The sequence below is a fragment of the Canis lupus genome, chromosome 3 (genome assembly GCF_011100685.1).
Source record: "Canis lupus familiaris isolate Mischka breed German Shepherd chromosome 3, alternate assembly UU_Cfam_GSD_1.0, whole genome shotgun sequence".
Taxonomy (NCBI): Eukaryota; Metazoa; Chordata; class Mammalia; order Carnivora; family Canidae; genus Canis; species Canis lupus.
Window position 1 is genome coordinate 66,912,443 of NC_049224.1, and position 24,139 is coordinate 66,936,581.

Genomic DNA, 24,139 nt, shown 5'->3' on the forward strand with positions numbered 1-24,139 from the left:
AAATAATATAAAATGAAAAGATGGGAGCACCTGGGTGGCTCAGCCAGTTAAGCATCTGCCTTTGGCTCAGGTCATGATCTGCGGACCCTGGGGTTGAGCCCTGTCACGCTCTTGCTTCCTGTCAGGTTGAGCAGGGAGCCTGCTTCTCCCTCTTCCTCTACTTCTCCCTCTGTTCATGTTCTTTCTCTCTCTGTCTCTCTATAAAAGAAATAAAATCTTTTTTAAAAAATTAAAAATAAAATGAAAAGATGAAAGAAGCCTGGTGGCTCAGTCAGTGAAGCATCTGACTCTTGATTTCCACTCAGGTTATGATCTCAGGGTCATGGGATGAAGCCAAGCCCCAAGTAGGCCTCCATGCTCAGCAGGGAGTCTGCTTGGGATTCTCTCTCTCCCTCTGCCTCTCTCTCCGTGAGTGTATACTCTCTCTCTCAAATACATAAATAAACCTTTAAAATATAAAGTAAATAAAATAAAATGAAAAGATGAGCCATAGGAGATACATTTGTATGATGTATATATACATATATATTATATATATAATATAGAGAGAGTAGTTTATATATATTATATATGTATTTAAAATGGGACCAATTTAATATATGTAAATTATATATAATTATTTTATATTATATCATCAATATGTAAATACATCTAAATATATAATTTACATATATGATTATATATAACATACAGGAGATATATGATACACATATGTATATGAGAATAAATACACATAGAATACATTTGCAAAACAAAACCAACAAAGAATCAATTAGCATTTGGAATATATGAAAATTCCTATATGTCAATAAGAAAAATACTAACGGGGGATCCCTGGGTGGCTCAGTGGCTTAGCACCTGCCTTCAGCCCAGGGCATGATTCTGAAGTCTCAGGATCAAGTTCCACATCGGGCTCCCTACATGGAGCCTGCTTCTCCCTCTGCCTGTGTCTCTACCTCTCTCTCTGTGTGTCTCTCATGAATAAAAAAATAAATTAAAAAAAATACAAACAACCCAAATAGAAAAATGGGCATAAGTCATGAACAGTTATCACACTAAAACATAAATTGTCAATAAACACGTAAAGATGCTGAACCTTATCGGCAATTAAGGAAACACAACTTCAGACCACAATGAGATATTTTACAACCACTAGTTTGGCAAAAATTAAAAGGATAATACCAAGTCCTAGTAATTGGTACGACTATTTAGGAATCCAAATTGAGTTAAGTTGAACATGGGCATAATTCTAGGTCTTTAGATATACTATGGCCTCAGCTTAGAATGCACCTTCTCAAATTATCTGCCTGGAAAATTCTTATTCATACTTTAAAACCCTGCTCAGATGGCATCTACTCACTAAAACCCCAAAATCCCAGGTGTAGTAGAAAAATCTTACCATCCCATATTGCATTGTAATAGAAGTATATGCTTACACTATTGCCCTACTAGCCTAGGAACTTGGCAAAAGAAAGAGCCATTTCAGCTGTGTCAAGGAGCAGCATGTGGCACTCAAGAGATGAACTTAAATGAGCAGGACCTCAAGTCTTCCAGGTTCCATTTCATAATTCCCACACACCCCTCCCTTCAGCAGCAGCCACAAATTGCGGTCTGTGCTTCCTTTTCTGGTAAGCACTAGGCTCCTGCACCATTTCCTTCTTCTCTCTCAGCTTCACATTCTCAGCACTCAATGCTCTGCTGCATTTTCACAGGACCCAACCCCAAAGCCAAATGAAACAATCAAGAAAACCTACACACATGTGGAATAGAATATCAATCAAAAATACCTCACTCTTGAGTGATTTTGGACTCCAAAGCCAGCTTCAATGTTAAAGGACATTGAATTCCTAATTCTATGGACCCCTGTGGGAACCATTTTCCCATCAAGGATTTGGATGGAGGTGACTGCCTGTAACCAATTAAGATGTATGTTTGGTGTTTGGCAGCTCCCTGACCCCCGCCTTCTGTTCCTTCATCACCAGGGACCTTGTATTGAGTGGCAGATGCGGGCAAAGCGGCAGTGACTTGCTTAGACTGCAGCCGATATCATTTGGCTGTATTTACAGTCAGCCCAGCTGCAGCCCAGTCAGTTGCTCGGACACTTGGGAAACAACAGTTGCTTTTCCAAGTCAGTGTATGAGGCTTCGTGGCATAATAGAGCATTACAGAGGAAGCGCTGAGATAGATTTCTAGCTCCACTGTTGTGCAGTTCTGTGGCTTTTCCCCAAAAAATAATCTCGCTGGACCTGGTTCTCCCTGTTTGGAAAGTAATTACTATTTTGCCTGCTTTCCCAGGGCAAGGAGAGGTTTTAAGGATTAAATGCAATGATGAATGTAAACTCTAAGTTAATATTAAAACATTAATATTAGCCAATATTTTAATGCTTTTTAAATGCTTGACATGATTCTAACTGCTTAATATATGGTGGGGTTTTTTGGAGTTCAATTTGCCAACATATAGCAATCATCTAGTGCTCATCCCATCGAGTGCCCCCCTCAGTGCCCATCACCCAGTCACCCCAACCTCCTGCCCACCTCCCTCTCCACTACCCCTTGTTCATTTCCCAGAATTAGGAGTCTCTCATGTTCTGTCATCCTCACTGAACTAATTGCTTAATATATGTTGAATCACCTGATCCTAGTAGTAATTTTATGAGCTAAGTACCAGAAGTCCATTCTAAATATAAAAAAATATTAAAGGCATGGGGAGCCTGGGTGGCTCAGTCAGTTAAGTGGTCAACTCTTGATTTTGGCTCAGGTCATGATCTCAGGGTCCTGGGATCAAGTCCCATGTCAAGCTCTGCATTCAGTGGGAAGTCAGCTTGAGGATTATCTTTCTCCCTCTGCCTGTGCCCCTCCCCCTGCTCGCTCTCTCTCTCTTAAATAAATAAATCTTAAAAAATAAAAATAAAGGCAGAAAAACGTTTAAGGATCTTGCTGACAGAGCCAATAATGGCAAGATCCAGGATCTGAGACTAGACTCTTCAGCAGCTGATTAAGGTGCTACACTGAACATCCTGATTAAGGTCCTACACTGAACATCAATAGGAATGTTTTCCTATTGCTTTGGATATACTTTTTTTTTAAAGATTTATTTATTTATTTATTTATTTATTTATTTATTTATTTATTTATTCATGAGAGACACAGAGACACAGGCAGAGAGAGAAGCAGGCTCCCTGTGGGGAGTCTGATATGAGACTTGATCCCGGGATCTCAGGATCACAACCTGAGCCAAAGGCAGACACAACCACTGAGGCACCTAGGTGCCCCTAGATTTACTTTTAATAGTATCTTGTCCATGCTTCTATAAAAGTACTTCCCATTTTGTTATAGTTTGGTTTTTGTATACCTGTCTCTCCCTGTTTGAGTGTGAGGGCAGGAACTATGTTGTCATCTGAAATGGTCCCAGCACTGAGTACCAAGTCTAACGTATGGTAGGTAGAAAGTAGCCACTCTAGAGATTTGTGGGCTGGAGAAACAGAAGAATGAGGAGAGTGGACAGAATGGATAGGTGGATGGGTGGACAGATGACCAGTTAAGTCCGAAATTATCAGTTTTGTAGAATGGTATCTGATCATCTTAAAACTACAAAATTATGTATTTTCTCCATCCTCATTGAGTTTTTTTTTCCAACTTTATTTTCTACCTCTAATCATGGAAAACCCATTTGCTATTGTCATAGCTTATAGAAACCCCTAAGATTTGAAAAGGGCACAAGAAATGGAGCTGAACCAGTAGAGGAGAAAGGATTTGCTGCTACTTCTCAAAGCATGATCGATTCTATCATTGTACCTTATATTTTAGGCACTTTTGTCCTTGCTTTCTTTGAGCACTTCGAGAGTGATAACTGCATCTTGAACACCTCTGAGTCCAGAGTTTTGTATCACCTACTGTGATACAAAAGTAACCGTGCAGCATGTGTCAGACTAACACTTGGAGACTGACAAGTTGGCCACCTCCCAACATCTCCCCATGTGCACTTTTCCAGCCATATCCAGCAGGTATCACTGCACATGCTCCTCCCATCTTCATACAGTGGCCGGTCCTCCCTCCTCCGGGACAAACATGTTAACTAGAAAGCATCGAATTAACTTTACTCTGACTTTTGTATGGGAAGAGTCTCCTGTTTAACAGAGCAGCTCTTCACTGGAGACATCAGCAAACTCCCCTTTTGGGAAGAGTCCCTCAAAGTGGCTCAAAATCTGATCTGCCAAAATAGAAGTATGATCCTATAGCCAAAGCTTCCAACTTCTTGCAAGACTAGGCTCATTCTTTCTATATTCTTGTCTTCTACTGAGACTTTTTCTCTTACTATCCTTGGTTTCATCCTTCAGTATACAGAAGAAAAACATTATCAAGGTTACTGGGGTGGAAAAAAAAAGCAGGAAGGGGAGAAAGGGAGGAGACGCCAGATAAATAGTGTGGCCAATATTTGTTGAGTTCTTATGTCCCAGTTATTAAACTACTGCCTCTCAGTTATATTTCCACACTTCTGCGCTCTGCTCTGGTGCTGAGACTAAGATGGCAAACTGTATTTCTTTGTTGCCAACTGCTCCCTTCCATGCCCTGCCCATCCAGCCGCAGACATCCAGAATGTCCCTCCTGCTTTACTCTCTGTTCCTGTCTGTGTCACACAGGCAAGAGCTCTTTACCTGGCCAGCAATTTGTTTTAGTTTCCAATTTGTTTTAGTTTCCAATTTGTTTGTTTGTTTCCCACACTCTTAAGATTGGTCTCACTGTGCTTCCTCAAAAACACCAGGTGCTGGCCAGTATCCCCTCCTAGAGGCCTGGGTCCCACGCTCCTCCTCCCAGCTTCCACACTCTGAGAACACCACCACATTCCTTCATTCTCCAGTTACTATGCCTGTGCTGCCTCGGTGGGGAATTTTGGCTTTTGTTTGTTGGCTTTTGTTTTGTTTTTTTCTGGTTTGTTCCTCCAATCACTATTTAGTAAATCCCCTATGTTAAATTCTCTTCTGCTAGAATTTCCGCTTTCTTTTATTTTTTTAATTTAAATTCAATTTGCCAACATATAGTACATCATTCATTTCAGATGTAGTTTTCAATAATTCAGTTGCCTATAACATCCAGTGCTCAATCACATCAAGTGCCTTCCTTAATGCCCAGCACCCAGTGACCCCATCCCCCCACCACCTCCCCTCCAGCAACTCTCAGTTTCCTAGAGTTAAGTCTCTCATGGTTTGTCTTCCTCTCTAAATTTCCCCATTCAGTTTCCCCTCCGTCCCTCATGGTCCTTTGCACTATTTCTTATACTCTTCATATGAGTGAAACCACATGATAATTGGCTTTCTCTGACTGATTTTTTTCACTTAGCATAATAGCCTCCAGTTCTATCCATGTTAATGTAAATGATAGGTGTTCATCCTTTCTTATGGCTGAGGACTATTCCATTGCATATATATACCACCTCATCTTTATCCATTCATCTGTTGAAGGACATTTCCTCTTCTTCCACCATTTAGCTATTGTGGACATTGCTGCTATGAACAATGGGATGCAGGTGCCCTTTTGTTTCACTACATCTGTATCTTTGGGGTAAATACCCAGTAGTGCAATTGCTGGGTCATAGAGTAGCTCTATTTTTAACTTTCTGAGGAACCTCGATACTGTTTTCCAGAGTGGCTGTGGCAGCTTGTATTCCCACCAACAGTGTAAGTTCCCCTATCTCTACATCCTCACCAACATTTGTTGTTTCCTGTCTTATTAATTTAGCCATTCTAACAGGTGTAAAGTGGTATCTCATTGTGGTTTTGATTTGTATGTCCCCCATGACGAGTGATGTGGAGCATTATTTCGTGTGCCTGCTGTCTATTTGTAGGTCTTCTTTGAAGAAATGTCTGTTCACATCTTCTGCTCATTTCTTGACTGAATTGTTTAATTTCTGCTTTCTGAATGAACCCTAACTGATTCAACTTACTATGTGCCAGACACTGTGTGCCTTTTACACTTGCACTTGCCCTTAACAAAACCCTACAAGGGCATTATCCTCTTCCTTATGGATGAGCAAAGAGACACGGAGCAATGAAGCTCTTGCCCAAGCTCACATAGCCTTGCTTATGGTGTTGGAAGCTTCTAACTCTAATGAGATCCTATCTAAAAATATCTATTTCCGTGTGACTTATGCTTTCTGAGAGTGAATCCACATCCTTAGTGCCAGGGTCCTTCTTAGAACCAAAACTATATGCAAAGTTCCCTGAATAAAGAAGCATGTCACTCTTCCTCTCCACCCACAGATGGCAACCGCACAGAGATTTATTACCAACAGATGGCTGCAATGTAGGAATGAGAAAGGGTGTACCTGGAACACAGAAGACCAGCACAGCAATCCAAAGTTATTTCCCACCTACACAGCTACAAGGGAATCAAATTCCAATCGAAAAATGATTATGTCTTTCCCCAGAGTTTCTGATGAAAAAAGCAAATGAAGTTCATAGAGTTGGCCAGAAGCCAACCCAGACCAGGTTTTCTTTTGCCTTGTAATAGATCATGTCTCTCTCTATATATTTGCATCAATCTCGTTTCCTCTTTTGTGCATCTCTTCATATAATGGGCTCCTTCAGCCATTTTCATTCCTCTTGTTCCATCATTTTGACACCCTGTCTCTTCTGTAAGTAAAATAAATTCTTGGAAGACAGCTTAATCCTTGAAGGGAGAGATTTGGTCAACTTTTTGAACTTGACACAGAAAGATATTTCCAATACCAATTTTCTCATCAAGAAGTTACTTGTAATCCAAAACCTTCTGAAGCCCTAGTAATTCCTCTTATTTGTCTTGTTGGTGATTGAAAGGTGTGTGCCAGGTGTGCAATGGCAAAGCTACTCTTAGATCAACAGACCTCAGGAGGTTTGCGGTGCTTTCCCTTCACACAAGAAACCATGTTAGGCCATATCTTTGTCTAACAAAGTTCTATTTCATTTTCAATTATTAAAAGTCAAAATGATGTGTATTACAGGTCTCTCTCCATTTTTTTACTAAATATACTGTTTTTTTTAGTTTTGAGAGTCATATCTAATCAGGCTGATTCTTGGATTTGGCATTCTACCCAGTATGGCTTTTTCTAATCATTGTTTGAAAAATGGCCTTTTAAAATGAGGCCTGTTGATATCACAGAAAGAAAGAAAATGACCTCATTTCTTGTTAAAAACTTTATCACCAGAAGTCACAATTGTTCTTGGGAAGAGCCTGGAGTGGGTGCCATTCTGCTGTACCATAAGAGGCATCCTCCTGCTGTCCAACAGGGGCATTCTGGGACCATGCTGTGCATTAGCACCAGCAGCAACCTTCATTAATATTCCATCCCTGTGGGTGACATGAAGGACCCTCTAGGAGGGCGCTGAGTGTGTAATGTAATAGGAGTAAGACAAACCTGGATGTGAATCCCAGCTCTGCAGTTTACTTGCCCACTCAGAGTCTCAGCTGGTTTCATTTTATAAAATGTAGATAAATGCTACCATTAAAGTTAGTGAAAGGGAGGCAATATATCCATGCTAATATACCTAATTGTGCCAGACACAGCATTAGGTACTGGTGAGGACATTTTATCCACACAGCAATTACTCAACTTGGGTCCTAGTTGGCATCTTTTATTTTACATGTGAGGAAACCAAGTCCCCAAGAATGAATGAAGTTTCCCAAGTAGATAGTCAACCCAATTTAAAATCAAATTGTCCATCCCCAAAGTCACGTCTTTTCCCCAAACCACACTGCTTTCCAAAAAAGAATAGATGGGTGCACTGCAAACAGACTGAATGGTAATGAGGTGGGAAGCCTTTTGCCAGAGCTCTTTAAATTACATCATATATCCCTTTCAAGGACATGACAGCCATGGCAGGAGAAGGGTGTAGAAGAGGAGCAGAGGAAGGCACAGTGTCAACAGCAAGGAGAAACTCTCAAACAGTGAGGGGACGACAGGCATCAGATTAATTTGCTGGGCAAGTCTGCCTTTCCTTGCATCCATGAAGTGCATCACCAAGTGCATCTTGGTCTGACACTATATAATATTGTCGAAGCTTGAGGATACCAAAATACCACTTTATTCTGTCCTAAGAATTCTGGTCCAATTGGAATGTAAATGCAGGCACTAGACAGGAATTAAAATACAGTGTCTGTTTTATTACTGGTATAACCTTAATTGTAGGATGATGCTTAAACTCAAAGCCAAAATAGGCTACTGAAATGACTTATCCCTTTTCTTCCCCCATATTTCTCAGGAGATTCTACTTCTAGAGGAAACTAAGATGTAGACCAAGTGAAAGAATCATTTTCAACACTTCAATCTAGACCCCAGTTTTTCCTTAAAAGGGAAGAGATATTGGTGTAATTAAGTATCAGCCAAGCTAGCTCCAAAGGAAAGGGAAGACAATCCTCCTTCCAAATATATAAATATAGTATTACAAAATGTTACAACCCTCTTTATTAAGACAAAACAAAATAATACTCTTTACTTTGGGTTCATTATGAAGACAAAGACTTGCCTAGGAACCTGACTTCCATATGCAAAAATGTTTCAATGGGAAAATACATTTCACCTACCAAATAGGCCAACCCTGAAAGGTTGGAAACTCAATCCATTTCTCAGTATAAATACAGCACTGCATTCTCACAGTACCCACTATTTCTAAGGGAAGGTCAGCTCCAAAGCTTTCCATTTTAATTGGAAACAAAAAGAAAAAAACACTAAACTCTAGGGATCTTCATAACGTTGAGGAAAAATCCAAATTCCATTGACTCTTTTCCCCTTCGTCACCTTCTCTGTACACAATACCCTCTGTTTATATTTGTCTTTCTTCCAAAGACCTAATTATATAGAAACAGAAACATTTTTAAAGACAAAAATGCTTGTTGATGTTATGTGAGTTCATTCTGTTAGTGCTCTGGGAAGCTAAGTGTTTGCAGGGTCCAGTGAAATAGAATTTGCCAAGTAATTCCCCCAAAGAGCTAATTTGCTATCCTCTATTTTTAGAGACTAGTACCCTCACTTTGGCTCACTGTGAAATAAGATCTACTTATTTCTATCTCAACTGTGCACACAAGAAACTAGTATGAGATTGAAACTTGTCATTGCAGAACAACCCTTCATTCAACAAATATTCCCTGAGAATTTAGTGTTTAGGAAATCATCCTAGTAAGTAGTAATATACAGAGTTTCAGGCTGATACTTTCAATATCAATATAGATGATCCATCCAACATCTAGCTTCTCAATTCTCTTTATATCCTACAACAATTGTATCCTCTAACCCATCTCACAAACCCATCCCATGTCATAGCCCAGATGATCCTATCCGTCTAAAAAGATCAACTGGAAGAATCCTACACTTACTACTGACTCCATCTCCAGCTCTCTCCTGCTGTGCTCACATTCCAACCATCCCTTGATCTCAACCATATTAAAATCCATTCCACTTATTTTTCCTCACCCCTCACCTTTTGATTTTATTCACATAAAAATCCACAGCCCAGGGACACATGGGTGACTCAGTGGTTGAGCGTCTGTCTTCTGCTCAGGTTGTGATCCTGGGGTCTTGGGATCAAGTGCCACATCGGACTCCACGCAGGGAGCGTGCTTCTCCCTCTGCCTGTGTCTCTGCCTCTCTCTGTGTGTCTCTCGTGAATAAATAAATAAAATCTTTTTTAAAAAATCCACAGCACATCATTATAATTAGTTGTCAACACAGACTGGCAACTTTTCTCTCTCCACTCTCACTTGGAGTAAAACAAACAAACAAATGAATAAAACATGCTTAAAACTAGTTCTCAATCTTCTTTTGTGTCTGCAAACACAGCTGGAGGAAAACACATAAGCACATGGGTGTTCCACTTCAAATTCCCAAGTACTAAACTCAAAACAGCCCTCATTACTGTTCATGAAATGTACTGCACGCCCCTATTCAAATATCTCTGACACTTTCTTGGCTGCCTGTTTCTCACCTTCTAATCTCTCTTCAAAGTTGTGTAAAGCTTTTTCTACTTCCTTATTCTCAATGAATGGCCTTGCATCTTATTCAGTTGAGACAGTAGAGCAATCAGAAGGTAATTTCCACCTGTTCCCACATAAATGTACCACACTAAATGCCCCTGAACCATACATACTGGATCTCCTCCCATACAATAATGATATGCTCCCATCTATGACCAATCCCTCTGTATGCCTATTAGATCCTATCTCATTTCACCAACTCAGGGAAACTGCTCCAACTAATCTCCCCCATATCCTCTATCATCAATCATTTCCCCTTCTGGGTCATAGCCAGCAGCACACAAATATGATGTAATGTCCCATATCAACCACTCTCAGCTACAGTCAATTGCTTTCACAGAAAAACTCTTCCCAAGAGTAGTCCATGTTCTGTCTTCACTTTCCCTTTCCATTTTCTCTTGAACATCCTCCAGTCAAGCTTTCAACCTCATGTCCTCACCAAAACTAATTCAATCAAGGTCATCAACAGCCTTTATACTGACATTCAAAATCAGTTCTCAATTCTTTTTTTTAAGATTTTATTTATTTATTCACGAGAGACACAGAGAGAGGCAGAGACACAAGCAGAGAGAGAAGCAGGCTCCATGTAGCGAGCCTGACGTGGGACTCGATCCTGGGTCTCCAGGATCACACCCTGGGCTGAAGGCGGCACTAAATCGCTCTGCCTCTCAGGCTGCCCTCAATTCTCAATTCTTTTTTTTTTTTATTTTTTATTGGTGTTCAATTTGTCAACATATAGAATAACACCCAGTGCTCATCCCATCAAGTGCCCACCTCAGTGCCCGTCATCCAGTCACCCCCACCCCCCGCCCACTTCCCCTTCCACCACCCCTAGTTCGTTTCCCAGAGTTAATTTCATGTTCTGTCTCCCTTTCTGATATTTCCAATTCTCAATTCTTACCAGACTCAGCCTATCAGCTACATTTGACATAATGACCTCTTCCTACTCCTTGATATACTTCCTTCACTTGACTTCAGGACATCACTTGGCTTTCCTCCTAGCACACACCACTCTTTCTCAGGCTCATTCACTGGCACCTCCTCTTTTTCCTGACTTATGAATGCTGGAGTGCTCAAAGACCCATTCCTTGGATCTCTCTTATTACTTAACTACACTTACTTTCTTGGATAGTTCAACTTATCCAATCTCATAGCTTTAAATATCATTTATATGCTGATGATATGCAAATACTCATTACTAATTTTGCCATATCTCCGGGATTCTAAACTCCTACACTCAGCTTCCAATTTAAAATACTCCCCTAGAGGTCTCCTAGGCATCTCAAACTTCACATTTTTAAAACTCAGCTCCTAAAAAAATAAAAAATAAAAAATAAAAAAATAAAACTCAGCTCCTTCTCTTTTTTCTCCCAACCTGCCCTTACCATTCATTGTCTTTCCCATCTGAGTAAATGATAACTCCATCCTTACAGTTTCTCAAGTTGAAAAATTAGAGTCATTCTTGACTCCATCCTATACCTTGTTTTCAACAAATCTCTGTTGACTTTAATTTTGAAGAATATCTATATTCAAACCACTTCTCACAACTTTCCGTTACCACCCTAGTCCAAGCTGCCATATTTTTTTGTAATATTATAACAGTCTTTGAACTAGTCAGCTACCCTCCCTTTTTCTGTCTTCGCCCTTGAACTGTTCCCCGTATAAGAGCCAGAATGACCTTATAAAATTATAAGACAGATTATTCCTTTCAAAACTCTCCAATAGATTTTTGCTTCACTCTGGTGTCTGGTGTCCCAGACTGACTCCTTCCCTCTTTGATCTCATCTCCTACCGGGGTTCTCTCATTTACTCTGTTCCTGCCACAAGAGCCTTGTAGCTGTTCCTGATCCATCCAAACACATGCCTACCTACAGGAATTTGTCCTGACTGCTCTCCATGCCTGGGAATCACTTCCTCCTGACATCCTTTTAGCTCTTCTTAACACCTATCCCCATCTAACATAGTATATAATGTCCAGAGCCCACCCCCCACCCAACTAGAATATAAATTCCATGAGACTAGGAACTCCATATCATTTTTTGTTTTGTTTTGTTTTTTTGTTTTGTTTTTTATGAAGCCCAAGGTGGGGCTTGAACTCACAACCTGAGATCAAGACCTGAGGTGAGATAAGGAGTCAGACGCTTAACCAACTGAGCCACCCAGGTGCCCCATCTTTTTGCTCATGACTGTATCCCCAATGTTTAGAACAATGTCTCTAGAGGCTTCCAAAAAATATCAGCTGAGTGAGTGAATGAATGAGCAGATGAGAAAACTCTTAGGGTATGGGGTTGTAGAAGCTTTTCCGGAAAAAGCTTTCACACAGCCAGACCACAACACAGGTGGAATAAAAACCAGAATCAGCTTCCACACTGTGATGCTAGGGAGATCCTTTATACCCTTAAATAGAACTTTGTGAGAAATGTTGAGTTAAGGATCATCCCGAACTGATTTGGTTCGCAAAGAGACTGCTATGATTTTTAAATCAACAAATATTGACTGTGATTTGACCCCCAAAAAGAATAACCTTGCTTAATGATGAATAAAAATCAAAAGGACCAAGGATGTTTTTGATTGTTCCCTCCTTGCTTGAAGATAATGCCCACCTGTAAACTCTTCCTAGCAGGTCTGTGCCACCAGGAAACACATGTCTCATCCATTATTCTGACACTGTCCTCTTTTCCATCCCCCAGGTCACTAGGAATCATCCTCCGCATGTGACTGATACAGCCATCATTCACACCATTGGCACTCCGAACCACACATTTTCTGTACAGGTGCAGACCTGAACATCTTACAGGCGTGGAAACGCACAGACCTACAAATTGCCAATGCCTTTTCAACCCACTATGTGGGAACACATGCACAGGCCAAACCCCCATATCCCTAAACTGAAAAGCATCAAGTGAACAGCTGTGTTCTCTGCTATCAGGGGATTGAATATCTTTTGTGTCTGGTCCCTGGATCCATCCATATACTCAAATCAACCTCATTACTCTATTCAGAAGACATACTTCTTCTCGAAGTAGCTTCCACAGGAGAGGCACCTGGCTGATTCAGTTGGTAGAGCTTGTGACTCTTGATCTTGGGGTTGTGAGTTCAAGCCCCACATTGGGTGTAGAGATTACTTAAAAAATAAGTGCCACATGAACCACAGATATGACCATGGGTTTCAGAGTCAGGGAGAGATGGATCTGAATACCATTTCAAATTCTTATTGATTGTGAGACCATAATTAACTACTTCACCTCCCTGGGTGTCCATTTTTTATCAGTAAGGTAGAAATAATAATAATGTCTATTTCATAGGCTTGTTCAAAGATTTACTTAGTATGGGCACAAAAAGCTTTAGCACAGTGCCAGACATATATGGAGGATTCAATAAATAGTTTAATTTTTTTTTTTTTTTTTTTTTTTTTTTTTTTACTTTTCAGGGCTCTTATCCTTCTGTGGTAGGTTTTTTCCACAAATGGCAACAATGATCTTTCATCCCACATGCCCATTTGCAACATGACTTTTCCACTCCTCCTGCAAAGAAAGAGTCTATTTCCCACCCACCCACTCCTTGCATATTTTAGGCTGGCCCTGTGCCTTGCTCTGATGGAAAGAACACAACAGAAGTGGTGCTGTGTGACTGCAGAACCTAGAGTTTGAAAGCCTCGGTGCTTCTGTTTCACCCTTGTGGAGGCCACCTGCCACATGAGAGCTTGGACTGAACCATGGAATGGTGGGATAGCACATTGAAAAGCCACGTGGTGGAAAACAGGTGCCCAGTAGCAGCAGGCACCAAGGCCCAGATGTGTCCCTGAGGCAGTTTTGGGCACAATCATATGATTAGTCCACTACCTCTCTAGTGCAACCAGATCTGAGTGCTCACATACTAAAATACTATACATATTACTTTATCTTAAACTACTTTCCTTTTACTTCTTCCTTGGTTATATTGAGACACTATATTGATTTGTTTTGAAATCATATTGCGGATGGGTTGTATTATCTTTCTGGTAAAGTGAGAACAGGTTATGAAATATTAGGTACTCAAAGGAGTCATAAGGTAGTAAATCACTGCCTTTGGGCCATCTTGCCTAGATCCAGGATCCCCCTGATGGATATTTGGATATTTGGTTACCCATATGTTATCTGTATAAAAACTAGTTATACTTTCTCACAAACTCACCGATTCATTTCTTCTCTTATGGATTTTTCTGTCTAGGCCAGGGTTTTTCAACATTATTTAATCCAAGACCTTTTGATTAACATGAAAATAATGTCTCTCATACACACACACACACACACACACACACACACACACACACACACATACACCAGATCTTGCTGTGAGAACCTCTGCCTCCAGCAGAAATCCACCCCATATAGTCATTGTACTACACGGTAGACAGCAGGTTCCTTGAGAAAATCAACACTGCGACTCATCTCTGGACCTCACCTCTTCCCCCAGAGGGCCTAGAACATAGCCAAGCACTTAAAAAACATTAAGGTTTATTTCTTCCATGTTGGCTTCATAGAGCAGAAAATATTGCCTGAAATTAATATCAACTTGTTCAAATTCCTGACTCACTGTTTTCAAATCTCCAGAGGAAGTATTTACCTCAACACCTCCCTCCACACACATACAGAAATCCAGAAACCCTAGGAATTTCCCATGCTACAAATATCTCCACATTAAATGATTTCTGTACAAAACCAAGTTAAATGCCTAGAAATATGCAAGGAGGTCATATTAAATCTTTGGATAACAGCGGTTTACAAAACATTTTTATGTGTGGGGAGCACCAATGTTTATTGCACCAGATTCTTTACACAATTTGTCTCGATGCTCACACAGCATCCTGAGTTGCTATAATTACGGCCATTTCACAGATGAGGAAATCCTCCAAGAACAAGTGTTAAGTGGCTTGAAAGTCAAGGTCATACATTATCAAATGGCACATCCCAATTCCTGAAGACTGAGTCCTTTCTGTTATATCCCAGCTGAGGCTGTAGAAAGGCTGTGGTGGCCTCAAGCAATTACTTACCTCTTTGGTCTTCACTGTAAAACAGGGAAGAAATTATCACCGACATCATCCACTTGTTGCAGACCACAGGAGTTTGCCACAGGTGAACTGCTTGGACCTCCACTGGGCACAGAGTAAGTGCTATTATTATCAGACAGCCTGTAGAAACAGAAACCCAAATTGGTAATCATTATGTCATGGCCTGTGCTGTTTTCTACAGAAGGGATTTGTATGTGTTCATGGGCATTATGTCATGGCCTCTACAGAAGGGATTTGTGTGTGTTCACGGGCAATTTGACCCTGACAAGAATGGGGAAGCAAGAGGTACACCCCCTGTACCAGGTGTCTCCTGTAACAACCTGTTTTATATAGCCCATTAAAAGGGGCTTTCAACACTTGGTGATATTCAACACTTATTTCCATTATTCATTTATTATATGAATTACTCTGACTCCTAAAAGCACGTTCCTAGCCCCGAGGCCATGAAAACCCACGTGGTGAAGCCCCAGCATTGCCGACTTTTCAGTCAGGTTTCACCTTCCTGGGCTTTGGGGAAATCACAGAATGGAATGTGTCTTAGTGATTCCATTGTGATACCACTCTCCATTTTACTGAGAAGGAAACTGAGGCACAGAAAGGGAAAGTGGCTTGTTTTCTCAAGCTATCCCCTCATCAGTTTCTGGAAATAGAGATCACCCTCCTCATTTTAGGTTTCTTCCTGCTACATAATGCACACATGATGGTGCAGTCATTGCAAACCACATGTGAACCCCAATATACCTTCTTCTCATCCCCATGCCTCTCTGCCTTGCACGTGTGCCATCTTTCAGCAAAGAATCCTTTTCTCTGTGTCATCTACTAGGCTGTTTCCAGCTTGTCCATCTAGCTCACCTCAAGTCCTCATTAGGTCTCAGCTGGACTCTGGCAACAGACTCACTTAATCTCCCTGTTTCCACTTTCCTTCCTATCGATGAGCTTCATTTTTTAATGTAAATCACACCTTGATGTTCTCCTGTTTAAACGCCTCCAATGGTTTCCTGACACACGATAAAAGCCGAATTTCTTGCTCTGCCTCCAAGGTCCTACAGAATCTGGCCCTGCCTACTTCTTATCTCACTTCCTGCCATTCCCCCTGCACTGTGTTCTGTCCACATGGACCTTTCTTCTTCTCCCTAAACACTCATATTCTTGCTGGGCGGTCACTTGCTCTTCCTCCTCCTGAAACTTGTGCCCTCAAATCTTCACAGAGGAAGATTTGAATGAATGGATAATCTTCTTTATCATTCAGATCTCAAGCTACTTTCACTGCCTCAGAATCTTCCCTTTACCACATAATTATTCTGCTTCCCATACCCTAAGTATTTCTCTGATAACATTTCCAAGTGTCTAGAATTATCGTTTGTGTAGTCACTGTCTGTCTCTTCCACCGGATGCTCTATTCCATCATTAAAAGAATAGAGTCTTCTTTGCCAATAATCTTCAGAGCCTATCATAGTGTCTGGCACAGATTTGGTGCTCAATAAATATTTTCTAAGTGGATAAGCGAATCAACATCCAATCCTGCAGGGCAGTCCCTCAATGCCAGTGTTTTCAAAAGCTACATGATGGCGATTCATAGGTATGTCAGTTCTCCTCCGCTTTTCTGCTATCTATTGTCTGTCATCTGGGATTTCCCATGAGAATCCCAAAATATTGATCCCATTATTTGGTTTCATGCATTGATTTTCTGCAAATGATACCCATTTGTTCTCAAGTAAATGTCTTATCTGCCCAGAATAAGACATCTCATCCTCACTTTCCAGCCTTATTCTCTGCTTTCTACCAGAAGTGTAAGAAACCACACTCCCTGTGGACACAGATACTGTGTCCATCCAATGTTGTCTAGAAACTGGTTGCCTGTACTTTTACCTCCCCACCAAACATCACCAATTAGATGGAGCTCAGGGTCAGCGGTAAAAAGAAGCCACCGTTATATCTATAAAGAAAACACATGAGCTAGGGTTCAAGAATCTAACCTCTATTCTCCTACTCACTTGGCATGACCCCTTGAGAATGGCTCTTAACTTATCAGGATCTCAGTTTTCTTATCTCTAAAACAGAATATGGTCATCATGAGAATTCTCCTCTCCAATCTCCCATAACATAGAGTATAATTGACTGAGGGCCCCAGTCATGCTGTCTGAAATCCATCACCACACTGGCACCACCAACCAAAGTCTGAGAGCAGCAAGGCCACTTCTGAGAGAAGCAGGCACATTTCTGGGAGATGTGGGACCCCACAGACAGTGGCTTCAGCCCAAAGACTCTCCATCAGCTCTGCTGAAACTTTCTTTGAATTGCACTTCTGCTGAATACTTCCACTACTCAATCCTTCCATCTCTCCTCTGTGGTAGTAAGACCTGCATCGTGGTCTGATGACTCCCCCATTCTCTACTACCCCTTCTCCCTTTTCCCTTGAGGGCAGTTTCCATAATCAATCTCTTGCCTATTTAATCCAATTTTAGCATCTGCCTCTTGAAGGACGTGAACTAATACATTGAGACAATACCTCAACTTCCTTCCTCCTATGTTGTTGTGAGGATAGCGTCAGTGAAAATGTTTAACAAAGTACATAAGGCTTTATAAGGTAGAGATCATCATATGAGAAACATAGCATCATTCATTCATTCATTCATTCATTTAGCAGTTAGGTACTGAACACCACCATGAGCTGGGCTCTAGGCAAAGGATTTGAAGACACAGGAGAATAATGTTCCTTCTGGATCAGATTACAGGCTAGAGGAGCTGTCCAGATCCCTCATGACCTTGCACTTAGATAATAACAGTTTTGTAGGGAAATCGAAAAGAAAAAAGATAGAGTAAGAGGGAAAGATGAGGCAAAAAAGGAGGCAAAAAATAAGTAGCCATTATTTCAAGGCACCACGGGAGTTAGATCGTGCCTGTTCAAGTGTATGTGAGCATTTTTTTAAATTGTGCTCTACTAAACGCAGTCTGCTGCTCCCCTCCTGCCAGAGCCTTGCAGCACCAGGGCGGCTTGTTGGGATGCAATGGTTGTAACGCTTTTGCAGGGAAACTCTTCAACTGTTGTCACCATTTCATGGCCCAGAATATTCAGCTCAACAACAGACCTCCAAGAGAATATGCTCTGTGTTGTAATTTTCCAAAGGCGACACGATTATAAAACCCAAGCAGATGGAAAGACGATTACAGTGGACGGGAAAAGCTGTTAGCAGTTTCCATTTGTAGACAAAACCATTATTTTTTAACAGATCGCTGCCAGAATTTGATGAATCTGGTACTCTTTGCACCCTCTGCTTTGCAGAAAGCCCCGTAACTCTGTCAGACTTTGAAAACAGTTGCAGGATGCTATTTTTGTACATTTGTTTATGTCGAAGGCATTAGCTCATAGGGTTTCACATTTAGCTTGCTGTTAATCTCTAAACTTCCATTAATGTATAGTTCCCAATCCTGAAAATTGGACTTCAAAATAAATGGTTGTGTGATCATCTTTTATTTAAAATATTACTGCACCCCATCACTCTGTGTCAAGGCCAAGCTTGTTTATGGGAGTGCTTGATTACATAATTACATATTAGAAATTATTTGTAAGGAAAATTGATTGGTGTACTTTACAGCAAAGATTTCACCAGAAATAACCCTGTCTCTCGCTGCAGGAGTAGAGCGCCACGTTAGAAATGACACAACTTCAGGAGCCTGTCACCATCTTGTTTTTTTTTTTTCTTTTTTTTAAATAAATTTATTTTTTATTGGTGTTCAATTTGTCAACATACAGAATAACACCCAGTGCTCACCCCATCAAGTGCCCCCTTCAGTGCCCGTCACCCAGTCATCCCCACCCCCCGCCCTCCTCCCCTTCCACCACCCCTAGTTCCTTTCCCAGAGTTAGGAGTCTCTCATGTTCTGTCTCCCTTTCTGATATATCCCACTTATTTTTTCTCCTTTCCCCTTTATTCCCATTCACTATTTTTTATATTCCCCAAATGAATGAGATCATATAATTTTTGTCCTTCTCCGACTGACTTATTTGACTCAGCATCTTGTTTATTTCTCGTCACAGGAAGGAGTCATTGCCCAAGGAACAATGAGGGGCAGAACTGTTGGCAGTGAATAACTGTGATCCACAAATCAAGCTTTAGGCAGTGTGGTGGGGTGCTCAGCAGAGATTCATGAGGCTCAAGTTCTAGCTTCAACCTTGCTGGTGACTTCTAAGCAAATTACTCAGCTTCCTCAAACTTCCACTCCTCCATCAGTAAAATGGGAATGCAACACTGGACTGCTCAGGCAAAGAAGTGGGCAATGTCCACACAGATGCGTGGAAGTTGAACGGAATCTCAAGTTTTAGGTGAGTTTCACTCCAGACCAGAAGACCAATGGATGAGAGGTGGACAGCAGTTCCTTTGAGATGGTGAAGGATTACACAGACCTCGCCCACTCAGTTTCCATGCAGCCCCGGGGTTCCCAGACTGAGGATCTCCATTCCGTTCTATCATCCTTTTCTATTTGCATGTTCCCTTCCCCAGCCTGTGACCACTTTTTTTTTTTTTTATGATCTCTGCCAATAGGAAAATTTGTTCTGCAAAATGTGCACCCAAATCTGTCTGTGGCAAGGGTTTGCAGCCTTTATTTCTAGTTCTGCAGGTTATCTGTGTTTTATACGATCTGGGAGTGAGGAAGGCACACCAATTAAAACCTCAGATATTACCAGGCCATGGAAATAAAAGTAGAAATAACAACAATAATAGTAATGATGTTGTCCTTCCAACAGTATTGATTCTTCTGGAGAACAAAATCTGTAACCATAAGGATTATCATTACTCTAGAAGGGCTTATTTAATTTGAAGGATTTTTTTTTAATTTTTATTTATTCATGATAGTCACAGAGAGAGAGAGAGGCGCAGAGACACAGGCAGAGGGAGAAGCAGGCTCCATGCACCGGGAGCCCGATGTGGGATTCGATCCCGGGTCTCCAGGATCACGCCCTGGGCCAAAGGCAGGCGCCAAACCGCTGCGCCACCCAGGGATCCCAATTTGAAGGATTTTTTTTAATTAACTTTTTATTTGCTTGTTTTTTAATTCTTGAAATAACTCAGGTTTGTTGCATAAAAAGAAAGGAAATGCACATGAACAAAATAGAAGGAGGAAGAGGAGAAAAAAAGGAGAAGAGGAAGAGAGGAAAGAGAAAAATGCTCTTAATTCCTCTTTATAATCCCTCTATCCAAATAGAACGGATATGAACATTTTAGACCATATTCTTATATTATTTCCCATGAATACACACTAAATATTTACAGATGTGAAATCACATCGCATGCACTGTATTATGATCTGCATTTTAACTCAACTATATATCATAAATCACTTCCCATGTTATAATATATTTCTCTGCACCATTTTGAACAGTTGTGTTGTCTTTCATTGCAAATATGCATCATAATCTCAAACATATCAGAAACGCCTTTGTTACCATGTGTTTCCTGGCATTTTTCTGAGAACGTTGTTGCCATTCTGAGGGCAAACCTAACACCTGTACCTGGACCAAAGATTATCTTAGAAAGCAGATATATTTTTTTAATAATAAATTTATTTTTTTTTGGTGTTCAATTTGTCAACTTACAGAATAACACCCAGTGCTCATCCCGTCAAGTGCCCCCCTCAGTGCCCATCACCCTGTCACCCCCACCCCCCGCCCTCCTCCCCTTCCACCACCCCTAGTTCGTTTCCCAGAGTTAGGAGTCTTTACGTTCTGTCTCCCTTTCTGATATTTCCCACACATTTCTTCTCCCTTCCCTTCTATTCCCTTTCACTATTATTTATATTCCCCAAATGAATGAGAACATATAATGTTTGTCCTTCTCCGGTTGACTCATTTCACTCAGCATAATACCCTCCAAGATCGCAGATGAGGCCTTTCCTTGTCAATTCATTGGTCTCTTTACCAGATGACAAGTTTTTTCAGACTGTTATCTCCCCCTGCTGTAATGACACTTGTGAGCTTCCTGGGGGCAGCCATGATGATACTATACCTGCCTCCTCAATGCCAGTACCCACCCCAGAGTCCAGTACACAGTATATCTGGATAAATAATTATCAAAATGAACTAACCCAGGCCTTTCTCCCACCATGAGTAAATGCTTATTCATTGTGTAAGCCCCAACTCAAAATCACTTTTTCCCCATGAACACATAGCTTGTTTCCTTCCACAGTAATTCCACAGTACTTTATCCTGCTCCTTTACTATTTATCACAAGAAATTTCCTTGTGTCTGCCCGTCTTTCTCTCTCTACATGCTTATTCCCAGCACCTAGCAGAGTCTGGCATGAAATAAAGTGAATGAAAAGCCAGGGATCGGATTTTTTGGCAACTAGTATAAAGTCATACACAATGTTGGCACTAAATAAACGTTTGTTGAATTGAATAGAATTGAACTGAATTGATACTAGGATTTCCAACAGCAGAACTGAATAAACTGCTACCTCTTTATCTCTAGTTTGAACCTTAATGGTCTTACTGAAGTTCAATGATGGATGAGCATGGCATAAACTCTTTCCCCTTTCTCACCTCTCAAAACTCAAAATGCTGACACTTTTCATGCCCTGTTGATTCTTTTCCTTCTTACAGAGGATAAGGTCGGACACGGTTTACTTGCAGTGATTGTATCGATCTTCATTCTAGAAATGCAATTGGATCTTTCCCTTGCAGGTGAATTGTCATTGACCTTTACTTAGAAAGACATGTTCTGACCATGGGATGCTTTAGGGAAAGCCAAGACTTAGTATTCAAATGTGACCAGCCCAGTGAGATAAAATTTTTACACTGGCAAAATCAACCCTCATAATCATGTCAAATGAGCTCTTTCATGTCACTTCCAAAAGAATTATATACAAACATGGACTTGAACATGAAGTAAAGGAATATGAATTTGTTTAACCTTTCAAATTAAATAAAATCTGTATCCTTTCCAAGCTCATCACTGGTGGCATTAGTCATGTATGTAGTCCACCAAAGGATAGTGAGGGCAAGAGCTAACTGAGTGAGCAAATCCGCTTTGAGCTTGAATCCTTATCTTGGAGTAGGACTGCCCAATACTTTAATAAGTATTGATTCAGTTGTCCTTGAAAGCACTCCTGCAAGGAAAATATATTCATCCCCATTTTACAGAAGATAAAGCCAGGGCTCCGAAAGAATAAGGAATAAACTACAAATAACAAAACTGGTAAGAGGTCTGATATCAAAACCCTTGCTCATTCTACTATATTTTGCTACTATGTGACTTTTGTTTTGGGGAAGTAAAGCTGTTCATAAACGATTTCCCATGCATTATCTCATCTGATACAAATCCCTCTGCTGGGAGCATTGGCTGCTCATGGTTCACACCTGAGTCTTTCCCCAAGACCTTCAGCAGAGGTGAGCTGCTTCACCCCTTATCACACTGCTTTCTCAGGGACAGCCCACACCAGTAACTGGAAATGTGGGGGATACAAAATCCAGCTTCCACTTGGATTGTGACAATTCTGAAGGGCCATCCCAGGGCCAAGACGCCCCCATGAAATCATCTGAGACCTCTCTTACAAGTGCATTACTCCTCCCTCTCACCTCACTCCCTATCTGGAGTTTTCCCAAATACACTCCTCGATAAACTCCCTACCCATAAATCTTTATCTCAGGGTATTTCTTAGGGAACAGAAATTGAGAAAGTTAGTGCTAGGACTGGTCAAAAGAACGGAGTTTTAAAATGGGATTTTGGAGCTGTGTCACTTGCCAGCTGGTCTACACTGGGAAATCTATCACAAGGAGCAGAGGAAGTCCTAATAGCCCAAAGCATAACATAGCAGGAGTTGTTACAGTTTCGCTGATGGAGAACTGAGATAGAATGTTGGTGAATGGGAATGAACCAGCAGGGCAATAGCTCAACCACTGCTGAGATTTAGGAAAAACAATAAGCACAAGGACCATAGAAGCAGATGGTTTTTATTGGGGGATGCATTAGACAAATGCAATGAAAGGCTAAAGATGCTCAATCACAAATTTAAGGCGAAGTGCAAAACCCAGAGGGTCTCCTTGGCAGCATACAGATTCATCTTCTGCAGCCAGAGGACAGAAAAAAATTAAGGATCAATCACAGGGCTTAAGTATAGAGGTCATGGAGTTCAGAGAAAAATGAATTTTAACCCTGGAAGGTCTCTTCTGCCTCAGTGCAGAAAAGAGTAGGGCCCCAAGATGCTGGATAGAGATGTTGATGTTAATGCCTGTAGAATCTGTAGATTCTCCTGACACCTATGGCCCTAGAGAAGTGACCATTCCTCCACATTAAAGCTTAGTTCTCCTAATTCTTGCTTGAATATGTTGCAGAAGTTTCAAGATAACATGAGCCACATGCCCCTTCCAAGTTTGTCTGCATCTCCAAGCCTGGCCATCAGACCAATAGCTAGGGTTAATATACCATATCAGCCAGCCAGGGAAGTGCTTGGCCTGCTTGAGGGAGGAAAGGGACCTGATCAACCAGTAGCTTCTGGATGAGTATGCACAGAACTGGATCCTGAGGGCACTGGATCAAATGGTGCCCTCAGAGAAAAAGTGAAACATAACTAGGTAAAAGAGCTTTTGTTGATATGGGAGTCTACTATGTAATAAAATATTTTACCAGGATTAAGACACATCTCAGGGCTGGGGTAGATTCTTAACTTCTTATATGAAAAACAAACAAAACAAAATAAAAAAAACTTCTTATATGAGCATATAAGATGCTGCATGTCACTAAGGAGGAAATGCAAGTTATTGTAGCTTTTCAAAATGTTGATTAAATAATGGAGATGTGTACTGTAACACAACATGCTACATGTTTATATATTAAAAGAAAGCCCAAGTGTCTGCATGGTAGTAAGATGAGCTATGAACCAAGAAACCAACCAAAAGACAACTTAAAGCATACCACGGACACAGAGTTCTCAAAGATGACAGAAATTTTAAAGAAGCTATCTACTACTTATATTCTTATCACTCAAGTACAGATTAGAGCAGACAATAATAACCCAGAAGCAGTAAAAATTCTTGGAAGAATTCCATAGGTGAAAGAAAATTTTCTTTACCTGGTGTTTAAAAAAGACA

The 24,139-nt window shown here is 40.8% G+C and overlaps 1 long non-coding RNA gene across 1 annotated transcript in view; it reads right to left on the bottom strand.

The window, feature by feature from the left end:
* Positions 1 to 14,838: 14,838 nt before the first annotated feature.
* LOC111094898 overlaps positions 14,839 to 24,139 on the bottom strand; it is an 82,402-nt gene continuing 73,101 nt past the window's right edge. The window contains exon 5 of the long non-coding RNA XR_005357228.1: positions 14,839 to 15,172. This is a non-coding gene — a long non-coding RNA (uncharacterized LOC111094898). The remainder of the gene's footprint in view (positions 15,173 to 24,139) is intronic.